Source organism: Callospermophilus lateralis, chromosome 9, assembly GCF_048772815.1.
Source record: "Callospermophilus lateralis isolate mCalLat2 chromosome 9, mCalLat2.hap1, whole genome shotgun sequence".
NCBI lineage: Eukaryota > Metazoa > Chordata > Mammalia > Rodentia > Sciuridae > Callospermophilus > Callospermophilus lateralis.
Genome location: NC_135313.1, coordinates 43,000,784 through 43,006,783, shown reverse-complemented (window position 1 = coordinate 43,006,783; position 6,000 = coordinate 43,000,784). Strand labels below are relative to the sequence as shown.

General features: G+C 42.8%; 1 protein-coding gene across 3 annotated transcripts in view; it reads left to right on the top strand.

Annotated features, from left to right (window-relative positions):
* The first annotated feature begins 795 nt into the window (after positions 1 to 795).
* Positions 796 to 6,000, top strand: part of Nab1 (NGFI-A binding protein 1) — a 48,374-nt gene continuing 43,169 nt past the window's right edge. For 2 of the 3 annotated variants that reach the window (XM_076865947.2, XM_076865945.2), the window contains exon 1: positions 796 to 1,060. The gene's annotated coding sequence lies outside the window, so the exon portion shown is untranslated. Of the gene's footprint in view, positions 1,061 to 2,242; positions 2,378 to 6,000 lie in introns of all 3 variants that reach the window. The other variant, XM_076865946.2, reaches the window with a different exon arrangement.

Genomic DNA, 6,000 nt, shown 5'->3' with positions numbered 1-6,000 from the left:
GGACAAGAAGGGCGAGGCAGAGATTCGTTCAAAACTGCGGGTTCTTCCAACTCCGCGCACCTGCCGCCTCTCCTCCTCCACGCGGTCGCGGCCAACTTCCCGCAGAACACCCAGGCCCGACTGCCTCACCTGGCCCACCTGTCCAGCCCACCTCTCCTGCAAGCCAGAGGGGGGCGGGGCGAGCCCGGCGCCCAGATGTGTGGGCGGGGCGCGCTATTTTATTTTTTTTCAGTCTGGCTCCTGGGGGATGTTGATTTGGCGGGGTATGCTCTTTGAAATACTATATTGGGAATCTCACACTTAAAAAATATATATATATATTTTTTAAAGAATCGCAAACCTTCTGCTCTACTCCGCAGCTGGAGAGCAGGCCCGAGGCGGCGTCCCCTCCTTCTCACCGCCCCCGTCCCCCTCCTTCTCCACAACTCCCCCCTCCCGCCACTGCCCGGAGCGGGACTGGCGGGAGCCGCCCCCTCCCGGGCGCCCACTTGGTTCCTCCCAGCTGCCCTGTGAATGGGCCGCCCTCCGGATTCTGCGGAGGGGGGCGGTGGGAAGAGGCCGAGTCCCGGCCCCTGCGGCCGTCGCCCCCGCCCCCGCCCCGCGGCGGCCCACGCCTGGATCTGCGTCACTCGGCCGCGCGTGGGCGGGAGCCGGAGCGGCGAATGTAGCAAGAGCGGAATCTCCCAATGTGACAGCGCGCGGGGGGTGGAGGCGGCGGCGGAGGCGGGCGGGGGAGGGGGAGGGTGCAGCGCGCGAGGGGAGGGCGGGGGAGGCGCCGCCGCCGCCGCCGCCCGCGCGTTCGAGCCCGGAGGAGCCGCCGCCACCGCCACCGCGGCGGAGCGAGCGCCGTCGGGGCGGGCGGGCGGGCAGCAGCGGCGGGCCCGAGCCGCGGGGAGCAGGGAGAGCGCGCCCACCACCTTCCCTTCCCCCCCCTCGATGGGAGCGGGGGCGTCCCGGCCGCTGCAGCCGCTTGAGGGAGAGCCGGGGGCTGCCTCTTCGGAGTTGGGGCTGAGCTGTCCACGGGGGAGAGCGCGCCAAGACTGCTGCAGCTGCGGGCCAAGTACGTACCCCAGCCGACGTCCGCAACTCGGGTCGGCCGGGTGCGGGACGCGTTCGCGGTCGTTCGGCCGCAGGGCGGGCGTCCTGGGGGAGCTGGCCCTGTGCGTCCGCCGCCGGAAAGAGAGGCGGCCTCGGGCTTGAGTGGGCGATCCTGAGGAACGCTGTGCAGGGGCGCGGGGTGGGCGAACGCGGCAGCAGCCCTGACTGGTGCGTTTTCCCACCGAGGCGAGGAACCTTGGGCATGTGTCCACTCTCCTAACCGGGCTTGGGTCGTCTCGCGGTGCCCTCGGGCATCGTGGGTCGGTGTGGGGTGGTGCGTCGTGGGTGCGCGCGCGGGCCCCAGAGTTTCAAGCCGCCTTCGCCTGGGGGCAGACTCTTTTTTGTTTACTTTATAAAGTGCTGCACTTAGCGTCTTAATTTTTGATCCCCTTCTTCCGAAGGTAGTTTTCTTTTTTAAAAGCGGAAGGAGAGTTTTGTTTGGATGAGGCTTTCAGAAACTTGGCACCGAAGTGCAGGCATGGGAAAGACTCAGTGTGCCCCTAAAGCCGAGTAAGGAATCTGCAAACGATGCGGGGCGTAGAAGTCTTGGATGGAGAAGTGTTTTGACTTTATCAGTGAGAAATACTGAAGTAATATCAAATATTTGTGATCTGCAATCTTAGGGTTCACAAGATATGAAACGACACTTAAGTTGGAAGATCTTGTAGAAAAGTATAGCCGGATTTAAAATTTGCATATTTGGATTGTGCAGACCAAGTCTTGCAGCAGGTGATTTGGAGTAATCTTGGATTTGCATATAATTACCCCTAGTTCCCTAAGATTCCAGAGGCTTGGGAAATTTTGGGGTGACCGTTAATTTTCAGTTTCATCTGAGAAAGCCAATTTGGAGTAACTTGTCACTTGCCATTTGGTTTGCCTGTGACGTGTCTGGCAACTCTTAAGGAGTGCAAAGATCAGAAGCTGAGAGGGAAGTTTTCAGATCTTGTTTAAAAATATTTTGGCAGTTTTAATAGAGAATATTAGATTGCATAGGAACAGAGGAACCGAATTTAAAATAGATCAGTCACATACAAAATGTCTTAGTTAGAAAAGTGTACATACAGTGAATTGCCTTCTTAGATTTTCACTTTGTGAAAACTATCTTGGTATTACATTCCCAATTATGACTTTTTGTGATTATCAGTGGGTTTTAAGAAATATTGGAGAGAGAATGCAGAGGACTTGTTTTCTGTTTTGGATGGAGGCTCTCTCCCTGAAGACCTGAAGAGCTGCTTCCAATCCAATCTGAGTTCCAGTAAAAGTGTCTCTTAGATTCAAGGTATATCCTTTTTTCTTTCATGTTTATATCATTTGAGACATTTAAAATTGTTCTTTCATGAAGTTTAAGAGGTTATTTTGTCTGGATAGGACAAATGGGGCTAATATGCAAATAAGGATAGAGTTGAGAATTTCTAAATGACTGGCTGGCAAGGTCAGCCTTCCTTATTTCTGTTTGGGGTATTAGATATTGGAACTTTGTCTTGAAAGAACATGGTCTTGAAAGAAAATTTCAAGGAAACTTTGAAAGATTTAAAAAAAAAATTACTATCTTTCACTAAAGCTAGTTTGCCATCCCTTTTGAAAATACTTTGTTTTTCCTGGCTGTGGTGGTCTCTTTTTATACATTAATTCATCATTAATAACACTAATAATAAAACATGAAGGTACTGTAGATTTTTATTTCATTCTGTAATTTGTGGTTGTAATTCAGATGACAAAAATCCTTAGGACTACTATAGCAGATACAGGTGATGAAGTGCACTTATATGTCTGTATAATCGAATACATCTAATAAATACTTTGTTATTTTAAAAAATTATTAATACAGTTGCATAATCTTAGCTAAACTAAAATTACATCAAAAACATCCACCGTATTGTTGGAGAGTTAATAGATTTTTGTTCTTGTTATCATTTAGAGAATCAGTTAAAACATTAGATATTTTCTTGTAATCACACTTTAAGAACATATTGACTTATTAAGATTTTGGGGGTTTGCACTCTGGGTACTTTGAAGAAATTATAAGGTCAGGGAAACCTTTGAAGAATTCATTGTTTGAACTTCAAATTTTAAAGTAAGAGACTCTTGGATACTCTTGGATAGAAACAGAAGTATGTTGGGTTTTTGAGTCTGTTGACTTAGACTCTGTCCTAAAACTTACGTCTTATGTATTCAGTTATAATAAGCCTGTAGTGTTTGTTGTTGTTCAGATGCATTTTCGGAAAGAGAATCTCTGTAAGATTTACCTTTCAATATGAAGCTGTGTTCTGGATACCACATAACCATCATATATGTTACTTTCAAAGAAGTGACCATTTTACAAACAGTTTAGGATCATGCTAATGTGTAATCATCTTGTCTATGCAAATATGTAATATTAAATGTATTACAAAATAAATAAAACCCACTTGAGCATGTAATATAAGGTTGCTAGCACCTTTGTTTTTAATTTATGTCTTACCTGATTCTTCCTTTCTTTTGAGTAGTAGAAAGAAGAATAGTACAGTTGTTATACTAAATGCAAATTTCTTTTCTGAACTGACATGTTCAATAACTCATACAATAGTAGAATGTACTCCCTTAAAATTAATAATGGAACAAGTGGGAAATTTCAGAAGTTGATGCTGGGAAAAAATATTAATCTTCATCTTGTGAGAATTCTCACAGCTAAAACATACCATTAAGCTTTCAAATAGTTTGTCATTTCTCAATACTTTGTGTTTATGAGACTGCATGTCAATTTGCATGTTAATTTTTACAGAGAAACTTGTAAAAAGGTGGCAAAATTTATATATATTGCCTATGAAGTGTATCTCCAGAGTGCTTTTAATACCTGTTGAATGGTTTGACTGTTGGTTGATTGAAGAATTTGTAGGCATTATATGAAATGCTAGTTTTTGCTTATAGGTATTAAATTAATGCTGTGATCATCTAGTAGCAAAATAAATAAGATTTACTTTTTTAAAGTCCAATAAATGCATTTAAACTTGCCCATTAAATATTTTTATCCAATCATAAGGGTGAGGATCTTTAAGGCTTTTTTCCCAGATAAAGAATCAAAGTTTCCCAAAGTATCATTAATTCATTAGAAACCATGTATTTAATTCAAAGTATCTTGATTTAAAATATTATTGCATGCTTACTAATAAGTATGCCTAGGTAAAACTTTTGGACCTTGAAACATACATAGGAATTAGTACCCAGGCCATTCCTGCAACATTAAATAACCCATGAAATTCAATCATTTTAGCTTGAGTTCTGGGTTGTAGGACTAGGATAGAAGTGTGAATTCATTTCCTGGAATCTCATCCTTTCCTAAGCCAAATTCTATTTTTGGTTTTCTTTGCACCTTTCTCCCAGGCCACTATACCTTCAAGCTACACTCCTTCTAAACCTGGCTTACTTCAGAAGTTTTAAATGTAGTCTCTGTCCTCAAATTTACTTCTTCCTTTGTCCCCATTTCCTGTCTTAATCTTTCATTCCCTTAGCATGCAACAGATCTCATCTAGATGTTAAGAGAAAAACAGTTCAGTGGAACTAATTCACCTTAATCTGTTAATGATTCATGAGCTTTTAACCAAGGTTTTTCACATTTTTGGGGTATGTTTCTAAGAGTCCTCTGTATAAGTCAGGCCTTAACTGGGATTTTGCTTTTGATTTCTTTCTACTTAAAGAGTCTTTTTCTCTTTGAATGTCACAGACTTCATAAAAAGTGTACATACACACATATACACATATGTGGTAAATGTTTGGGTATATAGCAATGGTTCCTATAGCAGGAAAGGGAAGTTTTCAAGAATAATGATTATGAACCCATTTAAATATAATGATAATTTATAAGATATTTGTTATTTGGGACTAATTTACATTAAATTTAATTTTAGAAACACAAAAAGACCTAGGGTATTATAAATAAACTTGAATTCTTAAAAATGTTGGTCTTAACTGGTTGTGGTAGTACACACCTGTAATCCCAGGATCTCAGGAGGCTGAGAGAGGAAGATCTTGAGTTCAAAGCCAGCCTCAGCTAGCATTGTGGCTCAGCCCTCAGCCGTAGAGTGCTTGCCTAGCACTGGTGGGGCCCGGGTTCGATCTTCAGCACCACATAAAAATAAAGGCATTGTGTTGTGTCCATCTACACCTAAAAAATAAATATTTTTAAAAAAAGCCGGCCTCAGCAAAAGTAAGATGCTAAGCAACTTAGTGAGACCCTGTCTCTAAATAAAATATAAAATAGGGCTGGGGATGTGGGTTCAGTGGTCAAGTGCCCCTGAATTCAATCCCCAGTATCTCCCCCTACCAAAAAAAATCTGGTTCTAACCACATGCAGTTCCTATATTTGGGAGCACATCCTTTGATCTCTTGGGAAAATAGCCATATTATGAGAGTCTACCAAAAGGCCTTCTAAGAAAGAGAAAGTATTGAGGATGAGAGAATGAAAAGAATTATAGGTAAAGTAACAGAATGTACCATTATTAGATTGACATTTCACTGGGACGCCAATTTACCCAGAAGGTGTCCCTTTTGAAATATGAAAGGAGGCTGCTGATCAGATTCTGACTCAAATATTGGGTTTCATTAAACAATCATTATAGAGATGCTATTCTACATAGAACACTTTGCTAGGAATAAAGGTGAATAAAAGATTAATGAGATCTAATTCCTATCCTCTGGGTGCTTATAACTACAATAACTTGTTCTACAGAGATAGGTTAAGTCATCTTTGTTCTGTGGATCCTTTGTATGACATGTTGCATAGCTTTTATCACAACGTTTAACTGTCTGCTTCTTGTCTATCTCCTTCCTCTTAATTGTATTCTTTATAAAGGACAGTCTTTACTTTGTATCCCCAGAACTGACTCAAGTGTGTGGCATACTTGAATAGATTAAAAAAAAATGAGA